This window comes from Musca domestica, unplaced genomic scaffold (assembly GCF_030504385.1).
Source record: "Musca domestica strain aabys unplaced genomic scaffold, Musca_domestica.polishedcontigs.V.1.1 81, whole genome shotgun sequence".
Taxonomy (NCBI): domain Eukaryota; kingdom Metazoa; phylum Arthropoda; class Insecta; order Diptera; family Muscidae; genus Musca; species Musca domestica.
Window position 1 is genome coordinate 2,502,550 of NW_026712412.1, and position 18,147 is coordinate 2,520,696.

Below are 18,147 nucleotides of genomic sequence, written 5' to 3' on the forward strand. Positions count from 1 at the left end.
TTCGAAAGATAGCGTGATTACAACAGAGAGACAGACAGACGGACAGACAGACAGACACACAGACAGACGGACATGGCTAAATCGTCATAGAAGTTTACGCTGATCAAGAATATATATACTTTGTTGGGTCTGACATGAGTATTTCGAGGAGTTACAAACGGAATGACAAAATTAATATACCCTCCATAGTATGGTGGAGGGTATAAAAATACTGACGTCATATAAACATTGTTTTGCTGAAAACCTTAAAAATTTCGGATGTTGTACAAATGGATGCACAAATGGAAATCAGTTAATCTACAGACAAGTCTGTAGTTGGCAAGATATACCAAGTTACATTTTCTCAAAAACAAATTTTGTTAGATATAATTGAGAAGCTCTATAAGTATAATGTAATGCCTTTCGGATTAAGAGATGTCAACAAATAAGTAAGTTAAAAAATCGAAGAATAATCATAAGCTATGTGGATGGGATATTAATCCCGATCCTGACGATAAGTGAAAGAAGAAGGATTGACGCCAAGGCGAACTAAATGTTCGTTCCTTCAGGAGAGTGTAAGTTTATTACGACATTCAGTGAGTGCTAATGGTATACGCCATGGAGTAGAGAAGACAGTAGGCATAAAAAGTTTCGAAGACCCGAAAGCTTAAGTTTTTTGTCATTACTAACTTCTTCCGCAAGTTCATGCCAAAATATGGCCACATAGCAATGTCACTGACAAGTCCAATGAAAAGCGGTGACGTATTTATCTGGAAAAATCCTGAGGAACAAAATTACACTGCAACCAGTCTTAGCACTGTTGGATCCAAATAAAGAACATGGCAGATGTTTCTTCTATTGGTTTGTCTGGAACTTTGCTTTAGCGTGAAGATAATGAATTCCGTCCAGTTTCAATTGTCTGTTCTATTATGATATGGAATTTTGTGTAGAATTGTTTCAGATTTCCTTTTGGAATAGAAAATTCTAATTGAAGAAAACCGAAAAAATCGAGAAATTTTGCACATTTTCTATACATGCTGTTATATGGTTGACATACCAAAATGTTCAATTTTGATTAGATATGGAAATAATCCATCCAATGAGAACTCAAAATGCAAAATTCATTGGGACTTCAATCAGCGAAATACCGAATATGAAGAGGCACTGTAATATACGGACAATACAAAATAGTGGAGTGAATTGAAAATATAGTAAGAAAAGGATTCATATACTCGGAAAATTCTTCCGAACCCTTAAAAGTAACCATAAATCATAGATAACGTTATACGGGCACTATGCGCTATCGTCAGTAATTACACTGCGCCGCAGACAATCTTGGGTTTGGTAAATAAAAATCCCAAAAGAGGGTTACCCGGATCTAACTTTTTTAGAGTCCATTTTACATAGCTGAACCATACATATCAGTTTGGTCTACATTTTTATAAAGCCCCTTTCAAATTGTTTAGAACACAACCTTTTAAAAATGATTACCTCATTGGTTCTTACAAATTGGACAATGTAGACTCATTCGTTGATCTTGGTGTAATTTTAGACAATAAATTGCGTTTTAATTTGCATATTGATTCATGTGTGAATAAAGCCAAGTCATTGCTGGGTTTTATAAAAAGATGGTCAAAAGAATTTGACGATCCTTATGTGACTAAGCGTTTATTTATTAGTTTGGTTCGGCCCACTTTAGAATACGGTTGCGTTGCGGTTTAATATTCCTGCTCGTAATACTCGAAATTACATACCACTTAAACTTTGCTTGGCTAAATCCAATTATGAATCGTATAATCCTATGAGGTCTTTATGTGATATCTACAACAAATTATATAATGAGATATCATTGACAGACCCTTTGCATGTCATTAAACACGCTATTTTACATCTTTAGTATTAAAGCAAGTAGTTGCCAGATTCTCTACTCTTATCTGTTATATGTTGTTTTATTTCATGTGTGTTGTCTTTATTTGTGAATTTAAACAACCGGCTGATGTATAACTGTAGCTGGTTTCCCTAACGTACTAACCCTCCATAGTTCGGACTATGGGGTGTACGCGCTCCCTACGTAATTGGGAGGTGGCCCCCTCGGTCGGCAGGGGCGGGTGAGTGTGGCGTTGGGACCGATCGAAAAAAAAAAAATTTCTCACATTTTTTAATGTCAATGTTTTGGGGTAGGGCTCATATAAAAGTACCTCCTGATTTTACTTATTTCGAGGGTTTTGATAATATTTTCGAATCAATTTGACTTAAAATCTGACTATATTACAATGGCCTATTATTAACAGTTAAAGTATACTTTTTAACATATATGCTACATTATTTAGGCTTTTAACTCTAAAACTAAAACCTCTTACTGAAAAATAGGATCAGGATTTTTAAAAGACGTATTTATTTATATTTAATCGAGTCATCATTTATACTAAAAATTGTGCCACGTATGTGAGCCAGATTTGTGAATTATTATGGTTAAAAAACTATGCATTAAATACTAAAACTTCGGGCCGGCAACGCGGACTGGGCCAGCTATTAAATTTATAAACAGAGGGGCTATTTTTTTCTTCAAAGGACTTCTCTAAATATTCCAAAAAACAAAATCCAACATATCTCCTGATTTCTCTCTGTTTTCATTCTTGTAAAATTTTGCAACCTCTCCATCTAAATCAAATTCCTCAAAAAGCTCTGTGTCGCTCAACAATTTCCACTCAAACGGGCTGAACTTTGAATACCCTCCACCATTTGGAACGAATTTGGTAATTTTCAAAAAATAAAATCCTTAAAAAAAATTCGGTTAAAATTTTAAAAATACTGAATATAGCCGTTATATTGGGGTATATACGACGTGGACCTACATAGGCATTGTTTGTCATAACCCATTACCATATTCAAATTCGAAACTTGAAATAAACGGTGAATAATGTAGCTAAAGTCATCAAAATATCATATATAGGGAGGTACCGTTATATCGGAGCTGTTCGAAGACCTGGACCAGCATAGACAATTTTCTGTCACAGGCTATAGCATCCATTGCGAACGTCAAATACGACATCTCAAACAATTTCGGTGGGTATTGTATTGTACTCGTCAAAATACCGAATATAGGGAGGTACTGATATATGGGGCCTATACGAAGACCTACACATGCATAGACAATTTTCTGTCACAGACTGTGGTTGCCATTACGAACTCTAAATACGTATTTTCTAAAAAAAAAATCCGGTGAATAATGACGCTAAAATCATCGAAATACCGTATTTTGGGAGGTACCGTTATATGGGGGCTATTTGAAGACGCGGAGGTCCACGCCTTTCTAAGTTTCGCATTTGAATATTGTAATGGCTTATGAAAAAATACCTATGCAGGTCCATGTCGTCGTATTGACCCCAATATAACAGCTACATTCGGTATTTCTAAGATTTGAACGGATTTTAATGTGTTTGTGAATTGCCAAATTCGTGTATATGGAGGGTATTCATAGTTCGGCCCGGCCGAACATACAGCTTTTTTACTTGTTCTAATTAATAACAACATAAACAAGTAAAATGTTTACAATTTGATATGCGTGAATAAAACTCAGCAAAGGGGAGTGATATTTTTGATCGGCACGTGACATTGTACTAATAAAAAACATTCAAAATAATATCGCACAATCAAAACTAAAATTTTTTTATCACACGCCATTTTTGTCAAACAATATTAACTCAAGAGTCACTTGGTTCACATCCATGTGTGAAACAACTCCTCTATTCTATTTAACAATAACATATACAAATAAAGGGCTTACAAAAACTTGTTGCCATACACAACTCGTGAAAGACCATTGACTCAAAAGTGTCCATTGAATTTATTCCAAGTCACACCTAGTTGTAAATTATATTCTCTTTTTAGAATAGGTCAACCAGGACTTATAATTTAGTGCCACTTTCCTTTTGAATTGCTCCAGTTCACTGGTGCTAACCCCTCCCCATTTTCTTTTTAAATATGTGTCCGTAGATACTTACCCTTTCCATGTTGTCATTTACTTAGATCTACTTTCCTAATGATCTTACCTACATGACGCAGAAGAAACATGACATAACCCTCTCCAATATGGAAGACACAGAAATGAAGTAAAGAGGAATCAAAGAAGAACAGACAGGGGTAAATTAAAGTCGCATGCATAAGAGTTCAAATATGATCCTTGAGATCTGCAATCGGTGACATCGAGAGATCTTATAATCTCTCTAAAAAGTTGCGAAGAGTTCAACTGACAGACCAAGAAGAACTAAGTGCTTAGTACTGATTGGAACATCTGCAATGCAGATTCAATGAATATAAAAGCGAATTATAGGAGACTAAAGGTAAATCTTAGATCAGCTTTCGTGAGTCTATGGAATCATATTGTCTGGGAATCCAAAACCATATTCAGTGTAAAACAATAGGATGGTACATAGACCCACTCTATGTACAGACTCTAGACCTTCCATCGGACACCTCCTGTTTGCAATCAAATATAATAACAGCTTCTGAATGGTGATGTATAAGAAAAAGCTAATTGTTTTGGCACAAAATATTTAATATGTTTGATGTATTCATGTTCATAGGCGCAGGTGCATCTGTATTCTTCTACCATGTTTCAGTTGGTAAATAATATTCGATTTTGATGCACACTTTTGAACAGCGTCGCTGAAAGTAGATAATGATTCGGGCAGATTGTGGGTTTTTATTTTCTATTTGCGGCATATTATTTTTATTCCCTCCACCATATAATATATAGTCTATATATGTGCGACTGTCTGCTATATACACACTTCGGAAGGAATTAAGATAGAAAATTAAATTTTGCCAGCAGGCAGGTTAAGTTCATAAATGGGCCATCGTGATAGTTACTACAACCTATGACTGAAAATTGTCTGTGTAGATCCCTGTCTTCGCATAGCCCCATGTAACGATACCTCCCTATATTCGACATTTTGATGATTTTAGCGGAATTATTCACCGGACCAGTTTTAAATTTTGTATTTGAAGTTCTGAATCGGTGCCACAGCCTATGTTAAAAAAAGACTTACGAAGGACGACGTCCACGTATAGCCCCCATATAAGGGATTTCATTTAAGAGGTACTGTTTTACGTCCTTTTTTATACCCTCCACCATACATAGTATGGAGGGTATATTAAGTTCGTTATTCTCTTTGTAACTCATCGATATAATAATTTTAGACCCTACTAAGTATTCATATTCTTGATCAGCGTAAACTTCTAAGACGATTTAGCCCTGTCCGTCCGTCTGTTGTAATCACGCTATAGTCGAAACGAATTAAGATAGGAAGCTAAAATTTTGCACAGATCTCTCTTTTGTCTGCAGGCAGGTCAAGTTCGGTCCACGATATCGTATAGCCCCCCTATAACGGTACCCCCCGATATTCGGTATATTGATGATTTGATCCACATTTTCCAATGGAATGGTCTGAAAATCCACACAAGGAGTTCTTGGGAGTACTTTATCCCTTGGAAGAAAATTATCTATATAAGTCCACGATATCGTATAGCCCCCATATAACTGTACCTCCCCGATATTCGGTATTTTGATGATTTGAGCCACATTTTTCAATGGAATTGTCTGAAATCCCACACAAGGAGTTCTTTGTGTGTACTTTACCCCCTGAAAAAGAATTGTCTATATAGGTCCTCGATATCATATAGCCCCCTTATAAGAGTTCCCCACGATATTCGGTATTTTGATGATTTTTCAACAGAATTGTCTGAAATTCTACACAAGGAGTTCTTTGTAAGTGTTTTACCCCCAGACATAGATTTGTCTATACAATTCCACAATATCGTATATCCTCCCATATGTAGGCGCCTTCCGATGATAGGTATTTTAAAGATTTTAACAGAATTTTAATGGATTTTATTTCTTTTGAAAAATTTCTAATTCGTTCCAAATGGTGGAGGGTATTCAAGGTTCCCAGCCGGGAATAATAAATTAAATAACATTTTAAGACGATTTAGCTCAGTTTGTCTGCCCGTTTGTTGTAATTATGCTAGAGTCAAAACGAACTAAGATTAGAAGATAATATTTTGCAAAGATCTGTATTTTGTCTGCAGGCAGATCAAGTTTCAAGATTGACTATATCAGCCTCGATATAACCCGGATATTCAGCATTTTGATGATTTTAGCCACATCTTTCAATGTAATTTACTGAAAATCAACACAAGGAGTTCCTTCTGAGTGCTTTACCCAATGGAAGAGAATTGTATATATAAGTCCACGATATTGATGCTGGTTAAGTGAAAACCGTTATATAGGAAATGCATACGTAGTTTTATTTCTTAGGCTCTATTAGGACAGCAACGAAATTTAAAATAGTGAATAATGTATGATATACCGTTTATTTTTGAACTTGGCTTTTGAAAAAATATTCAGTGTGCAAATGTTGACTTTCTATCTCAAATCGTTCGAAACGGCGTGATTACAAGAGACAGACAGGGAGGGAGACGGTCATTGCTAAATCGACTTAGAATTTTACGCTGATCAAGAATATGTGTACTTTGTTGGGTCTGACATGAGTATTTCAATGAGTTGCAAACGGAGTAACGAAGTTAATATGAACAAGCTTTTGCCGGAAAGAAGTTTACGACGAACAGGAAATAAGTACAAGAAAAATTACTAGTCTCATGGCTTACAAGGTAGTGAATTTGAAGTTTCAGAGTCCCAGGAGAATTTGCATGGATTTGTTGAAGCTGAGACAGGTGATAATTCTCTAACAAATAAAATGCGAGTGTTAAAGCATATAATGTTGAATCTAACAAGAAGTGTGCAGCAGTTAACGACCACATCAGCAGAAGGGCTGTGGCATCTAAAATTCAACTTTTAACATAAGAGATATATAACATCAGCTTGAAAGGCTGTAACAAGACAACCAGGAACATCTGCTTTTTTAAATGAATACATGGCTATGATACCAGACTTCGACCCAGTTAAAGGAAATTTTTAAAGCAGTCCAATTCATTGACAAGGTTGAAAAGTAGTAAAATATGGGAAGAGTTGAGACAACAATTTTGAAAGGTTTTCACAAGCAGAATAGGTCTTTTTGATATTCATCGTGAACTTACAGCTAGGAAACGAAATTCGAACGAGTCTATAGGAAATAATATTATGCAATATTTGCCATAGGGGAAAGAGGAAGTGCGGATGTGTCTTCGACATTGTCGTTCATCATAAAAGACGACAATGACGGCAGAATAACAAAACACTTTTAGCTATGAACCCTGAGACAGGTAGTGAATTATGAATGTCGTTGGAGAAATTGACCATACTAACGAATGCAAGGAATCAAACAAATCATGATGAGGATAACAAAAGCATAAGTGCATCAGGTGGAGCGTTACAAAGGAAGCAACATGTTTTAATTGTAGTAAGATCGGACACATATGAACTAGTTGCCCACAACCATTGGAGAATCCACAGAGTAGTAAATGTGCACAGTTTGGTCACGATGCATAGCAATGCATAAATTAAGGCACAATCAAAAATAACTTAAAACAAATAAAAGAGCTGAAAGTTCGGCCGGGCCGAACTTTTAATACCCTCCACCATTTGGTACAAATTTGACAATTTCCAAAAAAAAATAAAATCCGTTAAAAAATCTGTTAAAATCTTAAAAATACCGAATGTAGCTAAAATCACCCAAAAACACCGCATATAGGGGGTACCGTTATATGGGGGCTATACGAAGACGTGGACCTGCACAGACAATTTTCTGGAATGGGCTGAAGTATCCATTACGAACTTCACATGCGAAATTTGAAACAATCCCGGTAAGTAATGTCGCTAAAATCATCAAAATACCGAATATCGGGGGGGACGGTATATGGGGACTATACGAAGACGTGGACCTACATGGCCCGTTTTCTGTTTTATGCTGCAGTATCTAGTACGAACTTCAAATGCCAAATTTGGAACGATTCCGTTAAATAATGTCGCTAAAATCATAAAAATACCGAATATCGGGGGGGGTACCGTTATATAGGGGCTAAACGAAGACGTAGACCTACACAGATTATTTTCTGTCTTAGGCTGTAGTATCCATTACGAACTTCAAATGCCAAATTTGAAACAATTCCGGTGAATAATGTCGCTAAAATCATCAAAATACCGAATATCGGGAGGTACCATTATATGGGGGCTATATGATAACTTGAACCTACATGGCCCATTTACGAACTTACCCTGCCTACTTGCAAAATATACATGTGTGCAAAATTTTAGCCTTCTATCTCAATTTGTTCGAAAGATAGCGTGATTACAACAGACAGACAGACGGACAGACAGACAGACAGACCGGCAGACGAACATGGTTAAATCGTCTTAGAATTTTACGCTGATCAAGAATATATATACTTTGTTGGGCCAAAATTAATATACCCTCCATAGTATGGTGGAGGGTATAAAAAAATAAAATCCGTTAAAAATTCTGTTAAAATCTTAAAAATACCGAATGCCTATACGACGACGTGGACCTGCATAGGCAACTTTTGTCATAACTTATTACAATATTTTAATGCGAAACTTAAAGCAAAATCTGTTTATAATGTAGCTAAGATCATCGAAACACCGAATATAGGGGGTACCGTTATATGGGGGCTATACGAAGACGTGGACCTGCACAGACAATTTTCTAGCATGAGCTGAAGTATTCATTACGAACTTCACATGCGAAATTTGAAACAATCCCGGTAAATAATGTCGCTAAACTCAACAAAATACCGAATATCGGGGGTACGGTATATGGGGGCTATACGAAGACGTGGACCTACATGGCCCATTTTCTGTTTTATGCTGCAGCATCTATTACGAACTTCAAATGCCAACTTTAAAATGATTCCGGAAAATAATGTCGCTAAAATCATCAAAATACCGAATATCGGGGGGTATGGTATATGGGGGCTATACGAAGACGTGGGCCTACATGGCCCATTTTCTGTTTTATGCTGCAGCATCTATTACGAACTTCAAATGCCAACTTTAAAATGATTCCGGAAAATAATGTCGCTAAAATCATAAAAATACCGAATATCGGGGGGGTACCGTTATATAGGGGCTAAACGAAGACGTAGACCTACACAGATTATTTTCTGTCTTAGGCTGTAGTATCCATTACGAACTTCAAATGCCAAATTTGAAACAATTCCGGTGAATAATGTCGCTAAAATCATCAAAATACCGAATATCGGGAGGTACCATTATATGGGGGCTATATGATAACTTGAACCTACATGGCCCATTTACGAACTTACCCTGCCTACTTGCAAAATATACATGTGTGCAAAATTTTAGCCTTCTATCTCAATTTGTTCGAAAGATAGCGTGATTACAACAGACAGACAGACGGACAGACAGACAGACAGACAGACCGGCAGACGAACATGGTTAAATCGTCTTAGAATTTTACGCTGATCAAGAATATATATACTTTGTTGGGCCAAAATTAATATACCCTCCATAGTATGGTGGAGGGTATAAAAAAAATAAAATCCGTTAAAAATTCTGTTAAAATCTTAAAAATACCGAATGCCTATACGACGACGTGGACCTGCATAGGCAACTTTTGTCATAACTTATTACAATATTTTAATGCGAAACTTAAAGCAAAATCTGTTTATAATGTAGCTAAGATCATCGAAACACCGAATATAGGGGGTACCGTTATATGGGGGCTATACGAAGACGTGGACCTGCACAGACAATTTTCTAGCATGAGCTGAAGTATCCATTACGAACTTCACATGCGAAATTTGAAACAATCCCGGTAAATAATGTCGCTAAACTCAACAAAATACCGAATATCGGGGGTACGGTATATGGGGGCTATACGAAGACGTGGACCTACATGGCCCATTTTCTGTTTTATGCTGCAGCATCTATTACGAACTTCAAATGCCAACTTTAAAATGATTCCGGAAAATAATGTCGCTAAAATCATCAAAATACCGAATATCGGGGGGTATGGTATATGGGGGCTATACGAAGACGTGGGCCTACATGGCCCATTTTCTGTTTTATGCTGCAGTATCTATTACGAACTTCAAATACCAAATTTGGAACGATTCCGTTAAATAATGTCGCTAAAATCATCAAAATACCGAATATCGGGGGGTATCGTAATTAGGGGCTATACGAAGACGTGGACCTGCAGAGAGAATTTTCTGGCATAGGCTGAAGTATCCATTACGAACTTCACATGTGAAATTTGAAACAATGCCGGTAAATAGTGTCGCTAAAATCATCAAAAAAACGAATATCGGGGGGTACGGTATATGGGGGTTATACGAAGACGTGGACCTACATGGCCCATTTTCTGTTTTATGCTGCAGCATCTATTACGAACTTCAAATACAAAATTTGGAACGATTCCGTTAAATAATGTCGCTAAAATCATCAAAATACCGTATATCGGGGGTACCGTTATATAGGGGCTAAACGAAGACGTAGACCTACACAGATTATTTATGTCTTAGGCTGTAGTATCCATTACGAAGTTCAAATGCCAAATTTGAAACAATTCCGTTGAATAATGTCGCTAAAATCATCAAAATACCGAATATCGGGAGGTACCGTTATATGGGGGCTATATGATAACTTGGACTTTAGAAGTTTACGCTGATCAAGAATATATATACTTTGTTGGGTCTGACATGAGTATTTCGAGGAGTTACAAACGGAATGACAAAATTAATATACCCTCCATAGTATGGTGGAGGGTATAAAAATACTGACGTCATATAAACATTGTTTTGCTGAAAACCTTAAAAATTTCGGATGTTGTACAAATGGATGCACAAATGGAAATCAGTTAATCTACAGACAAGTCTGTAGTTGGCAAGATATACTTATAGAGCTGACACACTCTTTGTGAATGCGGACTAAATTTGACTTTTCTCATGGACTGCTGTGCCTGGAATGTTCACGCGTTGATAGACCGAGCGATTTGTTTGTTTACGCATTAAAGTCTTACAATAAAGACGTTTTTTAAATTCTTAAATTTGTTTTTTTTATACCACAAAATATTTGTATATACAATTTTGAATGCACATAATATCAAAAAGGGGAGCGAAGCGCACCGGGTTCGTATCTTAATTTATAAAATTTATAAAAAGAGGGGACTATTTTTTCCTTCAATGTTCTTCTCTGAAAATTCAAAGAAAAAAAATCCAACATATCTCCTGATTTCTCTCTGTTCTCATCCTCAAAAAGCTCTGTGTCGCTCCACTCGCAATGAGAAACTTCTCTTGTTGTCTTTATTGTGCCCAAAGCATGTCTTCAAGATTGAATGACTTTTAAGAAATTGTGTGCTGTAACCGTGATAGACGTCGCATTGTTTGAGATAAACTCCCTGAATACATCGTTAATCCTCAACAATTTTAACTAAAAAAAGGTCTATTGATTTGGCTTTAGTTCACAACTATGTGTGAAATAAACCCACGAATCCCCATCTGGTTACAAGTTTAAAAATGTCTCTTAAATTTCTTCATAGTTGGTGTGAAAGAAACACTAGTAATTTTTCTAATTAATAACAACATAAACAGTACAAGATTTACAAATTGATAGGCGTGAATAGAACTCAGCAGAAAGGAGTGGCGTATCTCATCGGCACGTGATATTGTACTAATAAAAAACATTCAAAATAAAATCGCACGATCAAAACTAAATTTTTTTTATGACACGCCATTTTTGCTAACAATATTAACTCAAGAGTCACTTGGTTCACATCCATGTATGAAACAACTCCTCTATTCTATTTAACAATAACATAAACAACTAAAGGGCTTACAAAATCTTGTTGTCATATACAACTCGTACAAGACCATTGACTCAAAAGCGACTCTTGAATTTATTCCAAGTCACACCAAGTTGTAAATTATATTCTCTTTTTTAAAAAGGTCAACGTGGATTTGTAATTTATTGCCGCTTTTCTATTGAATTGCTCCAGTCCTCTGGTGCTAACCTACTTACTGAGGAGTAAATTAAAGTCACATGCATAAGAGTTCAAATATGATCCTTGAGATCTGCAATGGCTGACATCGAGAGATCTTATAGGGGAAAGAAATCTCAGCCGCTTTTTTGAAATAAAGAAAACCCTCTCCAATATGGAAGACACAGAAATGAAGTAAAGAGGAATCAAAGAAGAACTGACAGGAGTAAATTAAAGTCGAATGCCTAAGAGTTCAAATATGATGCTTGAGATCTGCAATCGACATCTGCAATCGTGACATCGACAAATCTTATAATCTCTCTAAAAAGTTGCGAAGAGGTCAACTGACAGACCCAGAAGAACTAAGTGCTTAGTACTGATTGGAACATCTGCAATGCAGATTCAATGAATATAAAATCGAATTATAGGAGGCTAAAGGTAAATCTTAGATCACCTTTCGTGAGTCTATGGAATCATATTGTCTGGGAATCCAAAACCATATTCAGTGTAAAACAATATGATCGTACATAGACCCACTCTATGTACAGATTCTAGACCTTCAATCGGATACCTCCTTGTTACAATCAAATATAATAACTGCTTCTGAATGGTGATGTATAAGAAAAAAAAATTTGTAGTTCGGAATCGGTGCCACAGCTTAATTGTCAATTTTAATTGTCAAGTTCCTTCAAAGTCGTGGAGGGTATTCCCGGCCCAGCCGACCTTAGCTGTTTTTTTACTTTTTCTCACATCGCTCACCATACATAATATGGAGGGTATAGTAAGTTCGTCACCCCGTTTGTAACTCATTGAAATAATAATATTAGGACTAACATAGTATATATATATATATATATATATATATATATATATATATATATATATATATATATATATATATATATATTCTTGATCAGCATAAAAGTCTAGGACGATTTAGCTCAGGTTTTGCACAGATTTGTCGTTTGTCTGCTTGCAGATCAAGTGTGAAGATGTACTACATCAGCCCACCACATCATATAGCCTCGATATAATCTGGATATTCGGCATTTTGATGACTTTAGCCACATCTTTCATTGGAATTGACTGAAAATCAACACAAGGAGTTCCTTATGAGTACTTTACCCACTAGTAGAGAATTCTATATATAAGTCCACGATATTGACGCTTGTTAAGTAAAAACCGTTATATGGGGACTATACGAAGACGAGGTCCTGCATACGTAGTTTTATTTCTTAGCCTGCTACGAAATTTAAAATAGTTCGTGCGAATTTTATTTTTGAACCTGGATTTTGACAAAATATTAATATTGTAACGTCTCAGATTCCTCCGTTTGCTGAGGTTAGCTCACGGTGGCCAGAGTTCGTCACAGAAATTTATTTCTGTCAGCGACGGGAGTAAGGAAAATACGACTCTTTATTAATATGGGATCACCCCGGTTTATTGTTCTTCAGTTCAATTTATTTACAACCGGGATATTACACAGAGTCCTTGGAGTGATCTCGAATATTCGTCCGGCTCCGAGATAAGTGGACTCCTAGCAGCTTCCCCGGTTTCTTATCCCAGTGGCTTCGGCAACTCACTGGACTTGACCCAGGTGTTCTTTAGCGGCTTTGACAACTCGCTCTTCCCCTTCCTGGTGGCTTTACTAACTCACTCAGGTATATCGTTGTCCTGGGCTTCTTTCGCTTCGGCGGTCGCGATTCCAAGATCTTTGGTTTCACTTTACTCACCTGAAGTTGCAAAAATAGGCGGCTTCGTTGATCTAGCCTCCTGTTGGCCTAGTGACTCTCAATCCACTGTCCCCCCTGCAACTTTCTACTTTCCTTTTATAATCCGGTGTCAACAACTTACCGAAGTCCTTTAACTGCATACGCAGGCGCATTGTTGCTAGTTGTTTACAAGTTAGCCGCGCAATGCAGTCCCTACGACGTGCATTTTTGTTGCTAGTTGTTTACATGTTAGCAACGCATTGCAGTCCCTGCAACGTGCGTTTTGTTGCTAGATGTTTACGCATCACAGTTCCAGAGACTTGCGTATTGTTGCTGGTTGTTTTCGAGCCAGTAACGCATTACCGATCCAACGACGCGCGTTTTGTTGGTAGTTGTTACAAACAAGCAGCGCATTGCAGTCCCTGTAACGTGCGTTTTGTTGCTACTTGTTTACCATTTAGCCACGACGTACGTTTTGTTGCTACTTGTTTTGAAGGTAGTATCGACGTGCGTTTTGTTGCTACTTGTTTACAAGTTAGGATCGACGTGCGTTTTGTTGCTACTTGTTTACAAGTTATCATCGACGTGCGTTTTGTTGCTACTTGTTTACGATTTAGCAACGACGTACGCTTTGTTGCTACTTGTTTTCTTAAGTTAGGATCGACGTGCGTTTTGTTGCTACTTGTTTTTCTTAAGTTAGGATCGACCTGCGTTTTGTTGCTACTTGTTTTTCCCCCGATAAGCGGTCAGTGGCAACAATCGAAAATAAAGGGAAATATAAGTTTTCTTCCAATTAATCCAGAATTGCCATATATTTACTAAAAAAAAAGGATTCATAAAATATAAATAATTTCCGCTAATTACCGGAACCAGACACGTTTGTGTGACCGGAAACGAGCCTGCGACTTCCGCCATCACACTTCTCCCTCTCCTCGGGTTCATCGAAATCAGCGGCTTTTGACGAAAACCTTCCCTTGTCTGTTAATCAGCAGTCTATAGGAGCGTCCACAGACTTCCACGATACGTTTGTACTGTTTACGAGGTACCCGTAACGCCATGCCCATCCGAATGTGTCTCTGCAGTCCCACCTGAACCTCACTGGAAAATTCCTCTCGGCATGAAAACCGGCACCATGAGTGTCTGCCGTCGGGAACCACTACCACGCTACGCATTCTTCTCGGGTCCCCATCGCTACTAGAACCGCTTTCTTCCGCTTCAGACTCTGTCCAATCAGCATACCTTGGTGACGTGCTAAGCTCGGCCTGGTACCCATTGTCCGTACCTTCCCTGACCTCGAGGTCGGAAACTATGTCGTTTCCCTGGGAATTATCCTCTGCTGACGAAGCTTCAGATTGTGAAACGATGCTAGTCGGTATCACTTCTGGGAGGGATTCTTCCTCAAGGGTGATTATTGAAGATCCCGGGGACATTATAGGTGCTGGCAAGGATTCATGCGACGTTACACTTGACAGGGAGTCCTCGTCGATGATGATAATCGACGATCCCGGCGACATAATCTGCGGTGGCTTAGGGGAATTTGCGGACCCATGTCTCGGCCTGGGGGTGTGGGCTGGTCATCGGTATTTGGGGCGAATGACCCGTTGACTGGAGGCCACATAAAACCTGGGTTTGCCGCGTTCTCTTCATCCGAAATCTCGATTATATCGAGCGAACTTGGGCGCCGCTGCACTCTAAAGGGACGAACAATAGCCACTGGTCGCGGTACGTCCCCTATGGTCGTTCTTCCCAGCCGGACTGGGTTGGGCTGCGTAACTCCTGGTACGCCCTGGCAAATACGTTTGCTGGACGTTGGTGTAACCTCATCTTCCTGGTTCTGCCACTGTTGTTTGTAATAGGCTTTGGTCTTTAGTACAGGCGATCGGTTTTCCATGTTGCCGTCGAGACTCTTTTTTACACCTGAAGAAGAAACAACAGAAAATTTATTAGTGGCCGCCTCCAATACTGGTGCGGTAACGCGTCCAGAAGAGGAAGTCTCTGCCGAAGCGAAAGGTTTCAGTTCACTTAGGTGTGCCCTGCGCACATCGTTTCGTTGTTGACCGCGAACGTTTACAATCACGGGGGAAGTGTAGCCCATCACTTCATAGGGTCCATCATATTTTGGGGCCAACTTTGCTGCAAAGCTGTCAATCGCCTTTGACAAGGGGTGTTGTCGTACCCATACCCAGTCGCCCACAGCGGGTTTCCATTGCCGCCGTCTCAGATTGTAATATCTCCTCTGCTGTTCTCCGGCTTGACCTATTCGTTGACGAACCATTTTAAAAGCGTCGCGGAGTTCTTCCGCTCTTTCCTCAGAGCTTTTCCCAGTTGTACCAGTCCCATTCGTTACTTCATCGTAGAGAGTGTTTGGTAACCGCGGTTACCGACATTGTATTATATAGGCAGGACTATGCCCCGTGGTTTCGGATATACACGAATTCATGGCCAAGTTTATCTCTGGAAGAAATTCATTACATTTATTATGCTGATTCTGACAGACCTGTGCCAGCATCGTCTTAAGAGTCCGGTTCGCCCTCTCCGTTGGGTTCTCCTGTGGACAGTAAGGTGCGGTGAACTGCTGTCGAACTCCAATTTCTCTAAGGTATCTTCCTAATTCGCGACCCGTAAATTGACTACCATTATCCGAGAGAAACACTTTGGGAGTACCGAAGAGAACACTTTGGGAGTACCTAGACAAAATCCGCTCTCTAAATGCCTTGATCACGGCACCCGTGGTGGCTTTACGCAACGCCACCAGTTCCACCCATTTTGAAAAACGATCAATAAATACGAGAAGCATCGTGTTGCCATGTTTTGTCCTGGGTAGAGGTCCGACGAAGTCTGAACAAACCATGGACCACGGTTCCTCGGGGATTGTTAGTAACATCTCTCCAGCTGGTGCCAACTGACTAGGCTTGTACTGTTGACAAGAAATGCAACTTCTCACATACCTAGCAATATCCCTCATCATTCCGGGCCAATAGTATCGCTCAGAAACTCGTCTCGCCGTCTTTCTTATCCCAAGGTGGCCTGCGGCTGGCTGGTCATGGTTTTCGCTAAGTACGCGGTTCCGAAGATTGGTGGGTACACACAGCTTCCAAGTATAATTTTCTCCATCACTCGAGTGTCTTGGTATATGGCGGTAGAGCTGGTCCGCAACGACAGCATAATCGGGGAATTTCTTGGGATCCTTGTTGATCTCCTCCAGTTTTAAGCGAATCCAGGGACACACATCCCAAGTTTCAGCAACCGTCCTTTGCAACGATTCTACTGGCTGCCTAGACAGAGCGTCGGCGACTACATTTAGACCTCCTTTCCTGTATCGTATAGTGTAGCGATACTGCTGGAGTTCTAGTGCCCATCTCGCCAATCGGCCGGTGGGGTTTTCGTTAAAACTTGGAACTCGTATCCTTCCAAGTATGGCCGCATCTTTCTGATGCCCCACACAATTGCCAGACACTCCTTTTCAGTTGCGGAATAATTCCTCTCCGCTCCATTCGGCGGTACCAGGACGCCACGCCTATAAATCGTCTCAGCTCTTTGGGGTTCTGCGGCTGTTTCATTTCCATGATCGCGGCAACCTTGTCTGGATCAGTTCGGATGCCGTGCTCGGAGACAATGTGACCCAAGTATCTCGTCTCTTTCTGGAAAAACTGGCACTTGTCAGGGTTAATGCGAAGGTTGGCGGCTCGTAGTCTTCGGAACACCTCCAACAGATTGGCCAAGTGCTCGTCTAGATTTCTTCCGATCACAATTATGTCATCCAGGTATGCAAACGCAAAAGGCTCCAAGTCTGGTCCTATTACGCGATCTAAAGCCCGCTGGAAGGTCGCAGGAGCTGAATGCAGACCAAACGGCATTACCCGCCATTGAAATAATCCTCTTCCTGCAACCGTAAATGCAGTGTACTTCTTGCTGTCCTCCTCCAAAGGAATCTGCCAGTATCCATCCTTAAGGTCAATACTACTGGTGTAGTTTGCCTCTCGAAGTCGGTCCAAAATCGACTGGATTCGAGGTAGGGGATAGGCGTCGGGGTCGGATTTGGCATTAAGGTGACGAAAATCCATACAGAGTCTCCAAGCTCCGTTTTTCTTTCGCGCAAGAGTAATTGGAGAACTGTAAGGACTATGTGATGGTTCAATAAATCCGTTCGCCAATAACTCACTGATTTTGGCATCGATCACTTCTTGCATAGCCGGGTTACGGGCCGCATAACGTAATTTAAATGGACGATCGTCTGTCATGACTATACGGTGCGTTGCGGCCGTAGACGGTCCATGAATATCTCTGAATTTCTGTAGTTCCTGGTCTAGGAAGCTCTGGATCCGTTTTTGCTCCTCTATGGTCGGGAGCTTTGACGGCACTGAAGCCTCTAGGACGTTCTGGCCGTCCAACGTCCTCTGACACCGTTGATCGGGCATTCCGCAATTACACGAAATGCTGGTGTTCAAATGCTGCTTTGACTCTGATGCTTCTCTAGTCGTTGTAAAAACGCAGGATAG

The 18,147-nt window shown here is 39.4% G+C and overlaps 1 protein-coding gene across 6 annotated transcripts in view; it reads left to right on the forward strand.

The window, feature by feature from the left end:
* LOC101892885 (putative FERM domain-containing protein FRMD8P1) overlaps window positions 1–18,147 on the forward strand; it is a 1,829,920-nt gene that overhangs the window by 1,508,183 nt on the left and 303,590 nt on the right. The window lies entirely within an intron of this gene.